Source organism: Dermochelys coriacea, chromosome 3, assembly GCF_009764565.3.
Source record: "Dermochelys coriacea isolate rDerCor1 chromosome 3, rDerCor1.pri.v4, whole genome shotgun sequence".
Taxonomy (NCBI): Eukaryota; Metazoa; Chordata; order Testudines; family Dermochelyidae; genus Dermochelys; species Dermochelys coriacea.
The window spans coordinates 82,929,380-82,946,862 of record NC_050070.1 but is presented as its reverse complement, the minus strand read 5'-3'; the positions used below and the strand labels follow the sequence as shown (position 1 = coordinate 82,946,862).

Genomic DNA, 17,483 nt, shown 5'->3' with positions numbered 1-17,483 from the left:
CAGCCTGCCAACTTGGTCTGTGCACTCCCAGCTATTGGAGCCAGCAACATGGCGGACGTATCTTTTGAAGAACTTCTCTTGCTTGTACTTGCATGCAATATCAGGAAATGGACAGAGCTGCCTTGAGTCACTGGTGAACATTTTGGCTGTGTTTTCTGACCCACCAAAGACACCTGATGGATTCATGATGGAGCAGGAGGAGGGGTGGCCAGAGAAGGAGGAGTTCCCTGGCATAGCAGACTCGCACTAGCAGATGCTGCTCAGTACAATCAACATAGCCACTGAGGCCCCCCTACATAGACCAGCACTTCTGGTGCAGGGCCAGAAGCATAGATTGGCGGGATCACGTCATTAGGCAGACCTGGGACGACGAGCAGTGGGGCCAGAACTTTTGCATGAAGAAAGCTACATTTTTGGAACTTTGTGAGCAGCTTGCCCTGACGCCCCCAGCATAAAGACAGACACACAGAAGGGACACCCTTGCCAGTCCAGAAGAGTGTTGTGATAGCTGTCTGAACTCTGGCTACCCCAGACTGCTACTGGTCCATTGCAAACCAGTTTGGTGTTGGAAAATCGATTGTGGGTAAATGATGGTGGAGGTTTCTGAGGCAATCAGGTGTATGATTTACCCCAAGGTGGCAGGCATAAAACACGTTCCTGAAGTAACTGCTGGCTTTAGGAGAATGGGGTTTCCAAACTGTATTGGAGTCATTGATGGGACTGATGTGCCCATAGTTTGCCCTCCTTAAGGAACACAGGAGTACATAGACTGCAAAGGGTACTACTCCATTGTTGTGCAGGTTCTCGTGGACCACAGAGGCTAATTTATGAATGTCAACGTGGGCTGCGCTGGAAGAATTCATGATGCCAGGGATTTTTGCTAATTGGGAGTCTACATTCAAAGACAGGCTGGGACACTATTCCTAGCAAATGACATTGTCCTAAACAGAGTTACTGTCCCAACTGTTGTTTTGGGGGAGACTGTATGTACTCCCTTTTGCCTTGTCTTATGAAACTGTACCCTGATTTCAGAGGCCCTGGCAGAAGACAGTTCAGTTAGTCTCAGCAGGTGTAGAATGGTGGCTGAAGGTACTTTTGGCAGATTAAAATCCCATTGGAGGTGTCTGTTTGGATTCCAGTGTCATCAGTGCTGTCTGCATTAGAATCATAGAATATCAGGGTTGGAAGGGACCCCAGAAGGTCATCTAGTCCAAAACTTTTTTTTTTGATTACTGTTGCTTGTTGTGCTCTTCAAAACGTTTGTGAAGCCGGAGGTGAGCCATTTCCCCCTGAATGGACCTATGACAGAGAGGGGTCACTGAATCAGTACCCGCAGCCAGAAAGTGCACCTACTACAGCTGGAGGTGGCTGCACCAAGGCAGAAGTCAAAGAAGATTTGTGCTCTCACTTTATTTACTTGCACGTCCCAATGGAAGAGGGGGAATAGTATCTGTAAGAATGTGCTTGTAGGGGTGGGGAAAGGGGCTAATTAATTTGAGGGTGGGTGGGTTCAATGCTTGGCAATCAAGCCCATACTCCTTCCATGCAATGTACTTGTGAATGACATGATGAATGATGATTGGGGGTGGGGAAATGAATCCCAGTATGGGTTTCTATAAGCATGTTATTGAAATGTGAATTGCTGTACCTAATAGTATTTGCTTAGTAATGTATAATTGCTCCTGATCATGTTTATAGCTTTAGTATCTCAAATCATGATTGTATAATGCAGTGATAGCAATAAACTTTCTTGATGACATAAAGGGCCTTATTTGTAAACGTGTTAAAACAGTACAACAGTCATCCATTGCTAGGCAGGCCCGCTGCCATTACAACACTCAAAATCAAGTAACAGAAGTACATTTCCAAAACAAAACAAATGAAAGTGCAGGAAGCCATGCAAACATGACACAAGCCACCTACTGCTGCATGTCCTCTGGCCCACCCCACTTTCTTCTTTCCCCATTTGCTGTGCGCTTGGTGCTGGGGAAGGGATGTCCAGTTATCCCCAGGAGAGAAGTTCCAGAAGGAAGGCTGTATGGGGTTTAATTGTCCTGCCCAGCCACTCATGGGGCCTGATTGCTGCCCTGACATGGAGTTGTCCAAGTTACTTCTGGACTGAAGGTACATTGAAGGGGATTCAGGCAATGGTGTGGGAGAGACAGCAGGAGCTGGTGCTTTTCTAGCCATGATGAAGATGAGTCGCTCAAACAGTTTTCTCTGTTGAGCTCTGTCCTCCTCCCTTAGCCTCCGTTCCTGTTCCAGGAACTGTGTTGCAAGTGGCTGCTCCTTGGCTGAAACCCTGTCCTCCAGCTGTACAGCGAGCCTCAGCCTTTCCTCCTGGCTCCCAGCATGCTGTTGCTCCAATCTTGCGTCCCTCTGTTTCTGGTACTGGACCTACTGGTCTGCTCTTTCAAGAACTTCAACCATAACTTCATCACGGAAATGCGTCCTCCTGGAATGGTCTGTGAAGGTACGTTGGGCCAGGGGTCAAGTTCTGAATGTACAGCAGCCAGTGGAAGTCGAGGTACGTGAACTAGGACAAGAAACAGAGGGTTATTGTCTAAAGTGGCGTTAGTGGAGGAGCAGAGAATTAATTCTTGTGGAATCTCAAGGACAGAAAATGTTACATTTCAAAACTGAACTGCAATATATTGTGAAAGTGATGCTTCAGTCCACAGAATCTCTCTGGACACAGCCTGGGTAATTGCAATTACAGAAGTGCAGAGACAATAAGTTTTAAAATTACAAGCTTTTTCTATTTTATAAAAATTGCAAAACTACTTGGTTTGGGGTGTAGATGACAAGTGGGCTTGCTCCAAAAGGCTTTTTCTATCATTTCAGGCCTTTCACATTTTGGAGGACATAACTGTTCTTGTATTGGCAAAAGGAGATGTTATTCCAAGCTGCTGGTGGGAAACCTGCAGTGTATGCAGCCAAAGTATTCAAAAGCTACACAGTTAAGAGAAGAAATACCCTAGAAAGGTTAAGGGAAGTTCCAGCTCCGATGGCAGGAATGGAAAGGACAGAGTTTGTGTGGTTTCCTTTTATAGACATGTCCCTATGTAAAACTCATAGTTCTATGTAGAAATAGCTCTTCATACAATTCATAGAATAGGGTTCCAGGAAGAAATGGGGAAGTGCTTTCTCCAGCCCAGCACCACACACTTCCAAACCCGTTTATTGTTCTCATTCCTCTATTGTATTTCCCCTCCCCTGCCAAGTTACTTAGTAAGATTGCCATGCCCCGTTCGCTACACTGCAGATGTTTTCCACTCACAGAGAGGTGCAAATGGTACAATGGGTGGCTGCTGTTTCAGCACTCCCAAGGGAAGAGTGCACAGGACAGCATCACATTTATACATAAAATTCTGGCTAGTGCAGCGGGAGTATACTGCTATCACTTCATATCCTGAAGTTGTTTACAGTACTGGTGGCAGATGACACAACAAGGAGCAATGGTCTCAAGTTGCAGTGGAGGAGGTCTAGGTTGGATATTAGGAAACACAATTTCACTAGGAGGGTGGTGAAGCACTGGAATGTGTTACCTAGGCAGTGTGACAAAGTTCCTGCTCTACCTTGGTGGATCTTGCGCTTATTGGCGGATTTGCTCGCCTTGGAGCTTCACGGCAGCCCTCAGCTTGGCCATTTTTCTGAACCCAGAGTCCAGGTCTACGCGTCCTGTATCTGACCAGGAGTTGGGAGGATTTGGGGGGAACCCCCTCTGCTCCAGGTTCCAGCCCAGGGCCCTGTGGAATGCCCTGAGTTCCTCCTGGAACAGCTGTGCTACAACTCCCTGGGCTACTTCCCAATGGCCTCCTCCCAACACCTTCTTTATCCTCACCATAGGACCTTCCTCCTGGTGTCTGATGATGCTTGTACACCTCAGTCCTCCAAGAGTCCATGTTCTCACTCTCAGCTCCTAGTGCCTCTTGCTCCCAGCTCCTCACGTGTGCACCACAAACTAAAGTGAGCTCCTTTTTAAAACCCAGGTGCCCTGATTAGCCTTCCTTAATTGATTCTAGCAGCTTCTTGATTGGCTGCAGGTGTTCTAATCAGCCTGTCTTAATTGTCTCCAGAAGGTTCCTGATTGTTCTGGAACCTTCCCTGTTACCTTACCCAGGGAAAAGGGACCTACGTTTGCCTTCTATTACTCTCCTATAGCCATCTGGCCCGACCCTGTCACAGCAGGCAGTGGAATCTCCATCCTGAGAGGTTTTTAAGGACTGGCTCGACAAAGCCGTGGCTGGGATGATTTAGTTGGTGTTGGTCCTGCTTTGAGCAGGGGGTTGGACTAGATGACCTCCTGAGGTCTCTTCCAACCCTCATCTTTTATGATTCTATTGCACTGGAGGCCCTGACTGGGATCTGGGCCACATTTTGCTAGACATTATACAAACATATAGCAAGAGAGAGTCCCTGCCCAGAAGTTATAATCTAAATGTAGTGCCAGGTCCAATCCTAAAGTTAAAAAGTGGATCACAGTCTGCAGCTTTATAGCATCAACAACTTGAAATTTTGAATAGGAGGTCTTTCCTGTTACTCTCTGTTCTTGATACATAGATGTAAATGTGCAATATTGAAACTATTGTAAGGATATGTCTACACTGTAACTAGATGTAACTTGATGTAACTAGATAGATCTAATTTTTAATTGTAAAAGAGGCCTGTCTCCAAAGCAAAGAAGAATGGTTCTATCCCAGATTAACTATAAATGTTTAACCCTGTTATATAGTGGACTATATAGCCACTTGAGTACTCTTCTATATAATTACATTTGTATAATTTAGTTTTTTATAACAATTAAGAAAGAAAGTCTTAATTTACACGAAACATCTTCCTTTCACTCTGCCACAATAATGTAGCCAACCAGCTGTGGAAAACATAATCTGTGTTAGATTTAACTTTTTTAATTATTTGTCTATATGCATTTGTCTGTATGCAGTGTAGTTGTAGTTGTGTTGGTCTCAGGGTATTAGAGAGACAAGGTGGATGATGTAATATCTTTTATTGGACCACCTTCTGTTGGTCAGAGACAAGTTTCTGCATATCACAGAGCTCTTCTTCAGAACTGTGTGGCTCAAAAGCTTGTCCCTCTCACCAACAGAAGTTGGTCCAGCAAAAGATATTACATCACCCACCTTGTCTCTCTTACATTTGTCTGATAATTCTGAAGGATTGAGTGTGTTCTTTCTACAATCTGACCATTCAAATTTGATGTGAATTTGTTTGCTTCATACTAACTTGCCTTGGAAGCATCATAGATTGGATTATAGAAGAGCCCTTAGAATAAAAAGGGTTAAGCAAGTACAATATTAGTCATATTAACTTTTGTGGGAATGCATTAGCTTATCTGAATTTTTCATTTTAAAATGATAGCAGGAACTTTTCTTTAAGGTGGCAAGTACTTTCACTGCAACATATGTTCCATAGTAGGTTCTTGGTGGTCACAGATTGAGATTAAGTTTGGAAGTTTTATTGTTTACACTATCAAGTCATTTACAGACATTTATATAGAATTTTTTTAAGTGATGCAGTAATGCATGGGAATCTTTGTATATCTCAAATATAGAAATTCTATATTTATCACATAATATTGTATTGCAACTGCAAGGACATAAAAAATCTTGAAATATAGAACTGACATCCTGAAATTAAGTGCCATAAAGCCAAGCATAAGATTGTATTTCATGATTTTAAAAAACAAAAAGCAAAACTGTTGTAGCATGTAAAGCCTTACACCATGCTAACCAAAAGTAGCTTAATTGTGTTCTTTATATGTTCCCTAAGGTACTGAGGTTTTTTTATGCCTTAAAGCTAAATGTAGTTCAAACTTTCCAGATACTTAAGTTGTTCAGTTTCTATACCCTAGGAATAAATGTACCAAGTCACTACAATCAGCATCTGAATGGTGGTGAAATTATCCCATGAATGAGGTAGACTCCTGTAATTCAAGAGTGGCAAAGTGAGAAGTAAATTAAGACTGTCTAAAAGAATAGATCTGATTCCATAGCCATAGTAACTAGTTTTGCCACAGATCATCTGAAAATACTGTGCATTCTGGGGGCTATGGGGCCTATATAATCTAGAATGGAACTGTTCCCAATATTATGGGTACAGTTAATACTACTTTAACCTATGAAGTATGCTCATCACTTCTGTGGAGCCATGTGGCCAATAGAATGTAAAAGGGAAGTTTCAAACAAACATTCTAACATTTTATTGTAGACAATTCGCTTTTACATACTTAAGGTTGGAACCATCTTCAATTTTAGCCTCCTTGTAACTTTGGTTTGAAAAATTAAAATTGCCAGACTTACTCTGAAGGCAAATGTGAAGATGTTTTTTTCTAAAATGGAATCATATTTGTCAAGCTGTTTTTGAGTTATAGGTCATTAAGAATTTAGTTTGACTTGACTTTTGTTTTTCTTTGCCTCTTGATCAATAACAACTTTTGCCATTGTCAGGGCTAATTCCCCACTCTGGCACTTAGTGCAGAAGGTGGGGGCCTTCAAGGACTCTAAAAATTAATACTGGCCACTCCAGGCTTTTATTATTCCCAAGGTTACAACTTTTCTCTGACCTTGGATTGGTAGATGCTGCCACCACCCAAGTGCAGAACCCCTTTGAGAGCCCAGGAAGGCACACTGGGGAATTCCTTTCTGTCGGGTACCCTTGAGCCCTTTCACCCCCACCCCCACCCCGGGGAAGACCTGAGGGGAAAAAAAGGAAATCAGCTGTTGCCACCAGCTAATTAAACAACATGTGCACAAAGCACTTTAGACACAAAAATACAATTCTGTTCTCGAAAAAGGTAAATTTTGTTGGTTGTTCTTTTTTTTTCTTTTCTTTTTTTTTTTTTTTTTTAAAAACATCATCTGGGAACTCAGGCTATTGCTAGATTTTAAAAGAGCAATTGCAAGGGTTAAGCACCAAGAATAGCTTTCTTGAGGTCCAGCTTAAAGGTTAAAAGCAAAACAAAAGCACCTGGGGTTAGCACAGAGGAATCCACAAGCCATAAAGAAATAAAAGGGATAAACCTAATTCCGTCTTCCTAGATGTTTCCTGATCTACTTGCATATCTGGGGTTTTAAATGAGTGGTTTTTAGGTATGATACTGATGCTTTTTTCATACCTGGCCCAAACTTCTTATAGCATCGCAGCTGCCCTGTCGTCGTCTCCCGGGAGAACAACAACAGAAAGACAAAAGGGGAGTCTTTTCTCCATTTTAAAAAATTCTAGCCTTCCCATTGGCTCTTTTGGCCAGGTGTCCACTCACTTCCTTTTACCTATGCATAGCAGTGAGACTTTTTAAACCCGTTACACCTAAAGCAAGTAGAGAACAGTTACTAAGAGGGATTTTATAACTTTGCTGGCTGGCTAGGTGCCCATAAATGGGAGCTGCGCCCCCCCACCCCTTCATTTATCACAGCCATCCCTTCCCATTTTCCATAGAGTTATCTCCTTGAAGACATGTGCACAAGCTACATTTGAAGAAAATAAGTTGTAACTAAGCCAAATTATTAATGATTTTGAATAGTTTTGGTACCAGTTCTGCTCATTGATTTCAATGGCGGTTTTAAGCATAACTTTCACTGACATCAAAAACAGTGTTTTGTCATTGACTTAAATAAAAGCAGGATCAGCCAGTACTGTATGTTTGTGTTTAGTGCCCTCTATTGGTTGTTTTAGTTTAGAAAGACCATAAAGTTTCTTTTTATAGCTGAGAGATAACAGATTTTTCTTTATCTCAGATGAGAAAGGACAGCAAACTTGAACTTCTAGGACAACAGTGCTAGCCCCAGCTCTCTGGTAATTGTGGCTTTTTTGTTTTGTTTTTTTTTGTTTGTTTTTTAATGAAAAGGTAATAATCTCTACATAATTAAAGCTTTGTCTACATGGGGAAATTGACTGGAATAAGCTTTTCCGCTATAGTTATTATGGAATAGCTCCCCATGTGGACACTCGATTCCAGAATAAGTGATTTTGTTCTGGAACAATTATTTCACTCACAAAGTGGAGTAATTATTTTGGAATAAAGTTAATTCCTTAAGGGTACGTCTACACTATGAAATTAGGTCAAATTAATAGAAGCCGATTTTTAGGAAGCGATTTTATAGTCAATTGTGTGTGTGTGTGTGTGTCCCCACTAAGCACAGTAAGTCGGCAGAGTGCGTCCACAGTACCATGGCTAAGGTCGACTTTCCGAGCATTGCACTGTGGGTAGCTATCCCACAGTTCCCGCAGTCTCCGCTGCCCATTGGAATTCTGGGTTGAGCTCCCAGTGCCTGATGGGGCAAAAACATTCTCGCGTGTGGTTCTGGGTACATGTTGTCAGTCGCCCCTCCTCTGTGAAAGCAACGGCAGACAATCGTTTCACGCCTTTCTTCCGTGCAGACACCATATTGCTGTCAGCAGACGGTGCAGTAGGACTGCTAACCATCGTCATCCACAACTTCCACTGCAACTCTGCTCTCCTGGTGCCATGAATCCATCTTGCAGGTCCTCTTGTCGTTCTGTATAAATATCTATTCTCATGGTATCCATCGTCATCCACTGCTTCCGCTGCAACGCTGCTCTCCTGCAGATGACCTACCACAGCAAGCATGGAGCCCACTCAGCTCACCGCTGCTGTTGTGAGCATTGTAAAAACCTCGTGCATTATCCTGCAGTATGTGCAGAACCTGCAAAAGCAGGCAAGGAGGTGACAACAGCGCGATCATGATAGTGATGAGGACATGGACACAGACTTCTCTCAGAGCACGGGCCTGGCAATTTGGACAACATGGTGGTAATGGGGCAGGTTCCTGCCGATTCTGGAATGCCGATTCTGGGTCCGGGAAACAAGCACAGACTGGTGGGACCGAATAGTGTTGCAGGTCTGGGATGATTCCCAGTGGCTGCGAAACTTTCGCATGCGTAAGGACACTTTTATGGAACTTTGTGACTTGCTTTCCCCTGCCCTGATGCACAAGAATACCAAGAAGAGAGCAGCCCTCACAGTTGAGAAGCGAGTGGCAATAGCCCTCTGGAAGCTTGCAACGCCAGACAGCTACCGGTCAGTAAGGAATCAGTTTGGAGTGGGTAAATCTACTGTGGGGGTTGCTGTGATCCAAGTAGCCAACACAATCACTGAGCTGCTGCTATCAAGGTAGTGACTCTGGGAAGTGTGCAGGTCATAGTAGATGGCTTTGCTGCAATAGGGTTCCCTAACTGTGGTGGGGCGATAGACGGAACACATATCCCTATCTTGGGACCGGACCACCTTGGCAGCCAATCCATAAACCGCAAGGGGTACTTTTCAATGGTGCTGCAAGCACTGGTGGATCACAAGGAACGTTTCACCGACATCAACGTGGGATGGCTGGGAAAGGTGCATGACGCTCACATCTTCAGGAACTCTGGTCTGTTTGAACAGCTGCAGGAAGGAACTTACTTCCCAGACCAGAAAATAACTGTTGGGGATGTTGAAATACCTATAGTTATCCTTGGGGATCCACCTACCCTTTAATGCCATGGATCATGAAGCCGTACACAGGCAGCCTGGACAGTAGTAAGGAGCAGTTCAGCTATAGGCTGAGCAAGTGCAGAGTGGTGGTAGAATGTGCATTTGGACATTTTAAAAGCTCACTGGTGCAGTTTACTGACTTGTTTAGACCTCAACGAAACCAATATTCCCATTGTTATTGCTGCTTGCTGTGTGCTCCACAATATCTGTGAGAGGAAGGGGTAGATGTTTATGGCAGGGTGGGAGGTTGAAGCAAACCGCCTGGTGGCTGATTACGTGTAGCCAGAAATCAGGGCAATTAGAAGAGCACAGCTGGGCGCCCTGCGCATCAGAGAAGCTTTGAAAACGAGTTTCATGACTGGCCAGGCTACGGTGTGACTGTTCTGTTTGTTTCTCCTTGATGAAAACCCGCCCCCTTGATTCACTCTACTTCCCTGTAAGCCAACCGACCTCCCCCCTTCGATCACCACTTTCAGAGGCAATAAAGTCATTGTTTCAAATATCATGCATTCTTTATTAATTCATCACACAAACGGGGATACTGCCAAGGTAACCCGGGAGGGGTGGGTGAGGAGGGAAGCACCAGGTGGGATGGTGGATGAGGGGAGGAGGGAAGGACAAGGCCATAGCACAGTTCAAAACTTATTGAATGCCAGCCTTATCTTGCCTGGGCAATCCTCTGGGATGGAGTGGCTGGGTGCCCGTAGCCTCCCTCCCACCTCCGCTTTCTTGGGCATCTGGGTGAGGAGGATATGGACTTTGGGGAGGAGGGCAGGCGGTTATACAGGGGCTGCAGCGGTAGTCTGTGCTCCTGCTGCCATTCCTGCAGCTTTACCAGATGCCTAAGCATGTCAGTTTGCTCCCCCATTAGGCTCAGCATTGCATCTTGCCTCCTCTCAGCATGCTCCTCCCTCCTCTCATTGCGTTCATTTAATGCTTTCCTGGACTCTGCCATTGTTTGCCTCCACACATTCTGCTGAGCTCTTTTAGTGCGGGAGGACTGCATGAGCTCTGAGAGTGTGTCATCGTGAGTGCGTGTTTGTTTGTATGGTGTTTTTTTTTTTTTTTGGCCTTCTAATTTGCGCTAGCCTCTGGGATGGAGATGATGGAGGAGCGTAGAAAGATTTGCACCTGCGGGAGGGGAAAAAAGGGAGAGTAGTATTTAAAAAGATACATTTTAGAGAACAAAGGGAAGACTTTCACACTGAATCAAGCAATTCACATTACATAGCACATGTGCTTTACCCACCTCCCCCCACTGCGTGGCTAGTATCGGGGAAGATCCCTCTCAGCTAAACGTGAACTGCTCAGCATGAACGGGCCTCTCCCCACCACGTGGCAAAGGCTTTTAGAGTACTTCCAGGAAAGTTTCATGGAGATGTTCCTGGAGGATTTCTGCTCCATCCCCAGACACGTTAACAGACTTTTCCAGTAGCTATTACCGGCTGCAAATGCACCCCAAGTCTTCAGGGCAAATTAATCATTAAACACGCTTGCTTTTTTAAACCCTGTGTTATATTTACAAAGGTACACTCATCAGAGCTGCCTTCTCCGGCTTCATGGTCCAGGAGCCTGCATTGGGAGGGTATTGGCTTCAGGGTGATGAACAGTTCCTGGCTGTTGGGGAGAAGGGATTCTCCGCTTGCCTGCTGTGTGCTATCCTCAACCACCACCACCTCCTCCACGACCACCACCTCCTCCTCCTCATCTTCCTCATCCGCAAAATCCTCATCCCTGTGGCATGAGACCCCCCCCCCAGGTGTCCATGGACAATGGTGGGGTAGTGGTAGGGGCCCCCTTAGAACTGCATGCAGCTCATCATAGAAGTGGCATGTACTGGACTCTGACCCGGAGTGACCATTTGCATCCTTTGTTTTTTGGTAGGCTTGCCTCAGCTCCTTAACTTTCATGCGGCACTGCTGTGTGTCCCCTGTTGCAGCCTCTGTCCATCACATCCTTGGAGATTTTGGCAAATATATTGGCATTTCATCTTTTGGAACGGAGTTCTGCCTGCACGGATTCTTCTTCTCGTACAGTGATCAGATCTAGTACCTCCCATTTGGTCCTTGCTGGAGCTCTTTTGCAATTCTGGGACTCCATAGTCATCTGTGCTGATCAGCTTGTCACGCTGGCCAAACAGGAAATGAAATTCAAAAGTTCCCAGGGCTTTTCCTGTCTACTTGGCCAGTGCATCTGAGTTGAGAGTGCTGTCCAGAGCGCTTACAATGGAGCACTCTGGGATAGCTCCTGGAGGCTAATAGCTTTTGAATTGCGTCCACACTACCCCAAATTCAACCCAGTGAGGTTGATTTTAGTGCTAAACCCCTCGCCGGGGAGGGGTACAGAAATCTATTTTAAGAGCCTTTTTTAAGATGACAAAACAGGCTTGGTCGTGTGGACAGGTGCAGGATTAAATTGATCTAACGCTGCTAAATTTGATCTAAACTCTTAGTGTAGATCAGGAAGTGATTTGTTATTCAGGGAGCTAATCTGGAATAGCTATAGCAAAATAGCTTATTTCATGATAGTTACGCTGCTCCAGTTTTCCATGTAGACAAATCCCTAAAACTTATTTTATTCCCTCGTAAGGAAAAAACGAGAGAATGCAATCGTCATAATTTCAAATATTTAGGGGAGAGGTTCATACACAACTAGAACATGGTGGTGTACAGACATCCAGATGGAAACCCAATCATCTTCCTTGAGGAATTCATGGAGAGACTGCCCAGCATGGCACTGGTATCCCCAAATTCCTTGTCAACCTCCAGTATTCACACAGACTGCAAAGGATACAGTAGTACTTTATTAAATGGCCTATGTGGAAACCTTGAGTTTCTCCATGTTTCTTGACCTATAAGTGCAGCCAAACAGATGCTGGATCCTATCTTCAGTCTAGGAGTGGATATTGGAAACATCACCAATGTATCACTCCCTGGAGTTGGCCACTGCTTCATCCAGGCAAAGATCAGAGCCTTCCTTCCTTTGTGCCAGGGTAGGGAACAACCAAAGCTGGTCTTCCCCCACAAAACATCCTGGACCCTTTAGGTTTTCATTTTATCCTAGGAGAACAAGCTGCCGAAATAGAATGCCAAAGTGCTGATGAGTTAGTACATCAATACCATCACCTTCTGTACATTACTACTGATGCCCTGGCCCTAAGCCATCCACTTCCTGCATGCTGAAAAGTTCACCATGGTTTGCAGATGAACCATACAGGCAGAAATGTAGAATGTTAGACACGCACACACACGCGCACACACACACACACAATTGTGAGTCCAGCAGCACAAACGATACTTATAGGACTATACCATTGCAGTAAATGAGGCATGGTGAGTCTTCTACTCCTCTGCAATCAATAATCAGAATCACGATAAACAATTATCTCATATAATGACCTGGATAATCAATCCAGTCTGCGTAGCCCAGGTGTCAGACCCAAGCATCAACCACTTTCAAGAGATGTCAGCATACTTCACTGATAACATTAACCAAGTATGTTTAGAACTATCTGGAAAGGAAAATTCTGCTCTGGTCTGATTGTATTATACACCTCTCATCTCTGACTGAATTTGTCCCTGTCATGTGCCAAAGCTGAAGAAGCCTTCACAAATATCAGAGCCGCAATCCGTTAAATGGGTCAATGCTCCTCCTGGTTGGTGAAAGCCAGTGAAGAACAACTATGCCCACTATTAAGGGTAGCCTCCTTCAAAGAAATGCACCTACTAGATTCCTTGAAAAAGACAATACTTTGCCCAATCCTCAAGAAGCCACCACTGAATTCGGAAGACCTCTCAATCTCTGTCCCCTCTTCAACCACCCATTCCTGGGCAAAATAATTATGAATCTAGTAACCACCACACTTCAGCAACCTGTCACATCAGCCAACAGTCTTGATACCCTTAATCAGGGTTCAGACAAGATCATAGCTTAGAGATGGCTCTAATGAAACTAAAAGATGATCATACAGCTGTGGACCCAGGAACGATCTCCATGCTCATGCTGCTGTGCCTCTCTGGAGCTTTTGAAACAGTGGTCCACAAAGTACCACTAACACATCTGCATGACATAGCAGGAGTGGGTGGCTCAGCACTACAGTGGCTCCAGTCGTTTCGCTCCAGCAGAAATCGGAGAGTATCGAAAGGTAACTGCTCCTTCTGTCTGAAAGCCATCACCTTTTGGGGTCCTACTGGAATCCATACTATCCCCCTCTTCTCTTCAATATCTGCATGAGAATGGTGAGTTGCTATGGGTTAGCTGATGACACTCAACTATATATCTCATTCTTGACTGATGCCACTACTAAGATGTCAGGATGCTCACAAGGAATCAGCTCTTGGATGATCAGATTGGAAAGGGCAAGCACTTTGAAGAACTAAATTAATGTTGTCTCCACCTTTCATTGAAGTATACTGTTCCCATTTGTCAGTGGTGTAAAGCCTCCGGGTCCTGTTAGATGCCTCACTAAGTTTGGATGACTACTTTTTGAACATACTTTTTTTCCATCTATCATGCACTAGGAAACTTTATTCCTTCTTCCCAGATGAGCATTGGGACACAGTTCCATATGCTTTTGGGCACCTCCAGGCTGAATTACTGTAATTCACTGTGTGAAGATGATGCACAGGTTCCTGCTGGTAGAGAATGTGGCTGCCTGCCTTCTCTGTCATTTAGGCTACCGCAAGCACATACTCAAGTCCTGCCACTGGTTCCCAGTTGCTTCTGATGCCAGTTTAAGGCTTTGGTCCTAATCTTTAAAGCACTTAATGTAATTGAGATGCAATTCATAAAGACATCTATGAACATTCATAAAGATCTATGAACCAGCAAGGCTACTAAGCTCTTCTGGGATAATGCAGATCACAAAGCCCATGAAGAAGCATCTGAGAACTGGGAACAAAAGTTTCTCAGTCAAGGGGATCTGGCTGTGGAACAGTATTCCAGAAGAAATTTGATGAATTCAGAGTCTGACTCTTTAGGAAATATTGCAAAAACTTCCTCTTTGAAAAGGCCTTTCCGCTATAAGAATGACACTTTCAGCATTAACATCCTTGTCTATCCAGATATTCACAACCAACAAAAAAAAATGGAATCAAATCAATCCAAAAACAAACACCCGCCCCAGCAGAAAGTGTACACAAAGTAAATGTAAAAAAAAGTCCCAAGCAGAGTTTTGCCTGGAAAAAAGAAAAGTGTCAGACTCCATGAAGTTCATTAGGGACTTTGCTTTTGCTGTCAGTGTTATGTGACAGGCACTCAAGATAATGCACTAATGGGTGGCAATATAAAACCTTAAGGTAGATAGCACATCCTCAGAATACATACTTTGTAGATCAAAAACCTATAAATATTTCCCCTTTGAAATGTTTTTGGATGTCAAGGTGTTTTCAGTCAGGAATAGAAAAGGGTTTAAGAAATTATCATTGTTGGAAACTAGGTAGTATTCTTGCTCAATGAAGCTGATACAGAAGAGGGGAAATAGTGATGGAAAATAGTTTTGTCCTCTGAAATGGCCAAGCTACATTTCAAAAGTGAAAGGAAACTCGAAATAAATAAATACACCTTCACTTGCATTGCCCTCCAGAATACCCCTGGGCTTGGGGTTGAATAGTTAGAGGTCCTGAGTTCTAGGCTCACCTCATACGTTGAAGAGGCATAATAAATATCTAAACTTCCTCACCTTTATCACTTTTACCAGTATTTGAAGTGAAAATAGGCTGTGCCGCATACATATGCGTTGTTGCATTCACTATGTACTGAGATACTTTACTGGGTGCAGATAGAACTGGGAGGAGCTGTGTTCTGAGCCACTGTATTTTACCAGATCTAAGTTGTGTGGGAAATTATAGCCTAGTGGTGTCTAGCTAGATAGTTGCAAAAGATGATCCCAAGAAAATTCTTTACAAAAAGCTATGTTAAGTGAGCACTGAGGCTGCACAGTTAAGAATTCAAAATTTGGGAAATGCTCAAGTAGGGTTGCACTGACAACCTTGTGCATATGCTTATAGTAGTCATGATATGATGACAAGCTCAGAATAATGTATGCTTTTGTCCCCTACAGTCTTAGAGGTAAACTTGTAAGGGTACACTAGAGGTAATCAGCAGAGAGATCCTGGGACCTGCACCAAAAGCATTAGTCACTACCACTTGAGATAAAGGAGATACCTGTGACTAAACAGGTTTCTATTCTTTGTTTAGTCCAGCTACTACAAAGATGTAGATCACATGAACTTAACCACTGTGTTACAGTAGCAGCTAATGTGTCTGTATACTAAAAAATGGGCAGAAAATGCTCATGGGCTCCAGGGAGATCCTTGTCTCAGTCCTTGCTCATCTTGTAAGCTGCATAATAGAGGAGCTTTTCTTTCATCTATCTGTAAATTCTGCAAGAGGGACAGAAAAAAGGCTTAGGAAGATCCTAGGGGGTTGGTAGAAGAGCTCTGTTAACTGTACAACCTTTCTAAGGTTGAAAAAAATTGATATTGATATAAACGTACACCATCTGCTTCATGTGAAAACATGGGAGATGTTCCCACCAAAAGACAAAAAAGTGGAATTAAAGCCCTTGTAGTAAATATGCAATACATTTAATACAGGAAGGTCTTTCTTGGCTCGCGATAAGAAACTACATAATATCAGGATAAAACTCCATTGTGAGTGTTCCTTAGTACTATTATATCTGAATATAATAAGAATAATCTACATGTTCATGAGATTACTGTGTAAATCATAGGTGGTGAAAATGTGAAATTATTTTGCCAAACAGGCCTTCTACCTTTTTATAAATGTTGGCTCAAAGTAATTTGTCATCAGCGTCTGACATTTCAAGAACTCTGAAAGTGCCTGGAATTATACAGTATGTATGTTACCTGTCATTTATAGTTATGACAGCCAACCTGGAATTCCCTGCCTGATGCAGTAAAGACCTTCACAGCTTTTGAGACAATTAAAGCTAAATTAAAATGATTATTAATTCCTAAATTTTTTTTCTAGGTCCCAAGTTTGTTGTTTTAGCAAAGATGTGTTACGGTAAATTGATGTAACCATTGTAGACTGTAATAAACAAGACATTAATGAGATGTTGCACCTTGCTAGACTTTATCTTTTATAAATAATGCAATGCAGCTTTCACATTACATTCTTCAAATGAAGTAACTCAGTGATTTTGAGTGATAGAATAGAGACAATGCTTTAGAATTGCACATCATAGTTCTTTTATAGACATAATGTGAAGCTGAGGTATGACAATAGGAGTAGAATAAAATGTCTGAAATTAGTGTTACACAGACAAGTAAAAACTTTTTTTGACTACTTTATAGATGAGGAATATAAGATTTATTTTTAAATGTTAAATTTAGATTTTAAATCTTTGGAGCAGGGATGGTCTTCATATGTGTTTGTATAGTGGCTAGCAAAGTGGAACCCTGACTGGGGATTAATCTTGACTCCTAATATCTTATAGAAAGATTAGCAAACCCAAGAACCAGGATCTCTTTTCTCCCTCACTTGTTTAGAAGGATCATTCAAGTTACAGAAAGGTGTGGCATTGTCTCAGTCCTCTAAAGGTGTTACCAAGGTCCTTTGGCAAAGAAGGAATCCCTGAATTTCTATTTAATAGTGCTGAGTTGAATACATAGGAGCTCAACCTGCTAAGTTTAGGCTTTTATCAAGATTTCCAAATGGACATATAATAGAGGCTGAGGAAATCTATTGTTTTGTTGAGACTTTGCACCAGGACTGACATTTTTCTTCAACAATGGAACCCTACAGACAACTATATGCAAGAAACTACAGATCACCACACCTATTTTCAGAGATCAAGTAACCATCCGAAACACACCAAGAAATCTGTTCTCTACAGACAGGCACTCAGATACCACAGAATATGCTCCAAGGGAAAAGTCCAGGATATGCACCTTAACACACTTAATACCATCTTCACCAAACAAGGACACTTCACTAGAGAAGTAGATTG

At 43.1% G+C, this 17,483-nt stretch overlaps 1 protein-coding gene and 1 long non-coding RNA gene across 3 annotated transcripts in view; both read left to right on the top strand.

Annotated features, from left to right (window-relative positions):
• PDSS2 (decaprenyl diphosphate synthase subunit 2) overlaps positions 1-17,483 on the top strand; it is a 191,473-nt gene that overhangs the window by 30,728 nt on the left and 143,262 nt on the right. The window lies entirely within an intron of this gene.
• LOC122459304 lies at positions 11,712-15,318 on the top strand. Its single transcript, XR_006279897.1, has 2 exons — positions 11,712-12,693; positions 14,519-15,318. It is a non-coding gene; the product is annotated as an uncharacterized LOC122459304 (long non-coding RNA).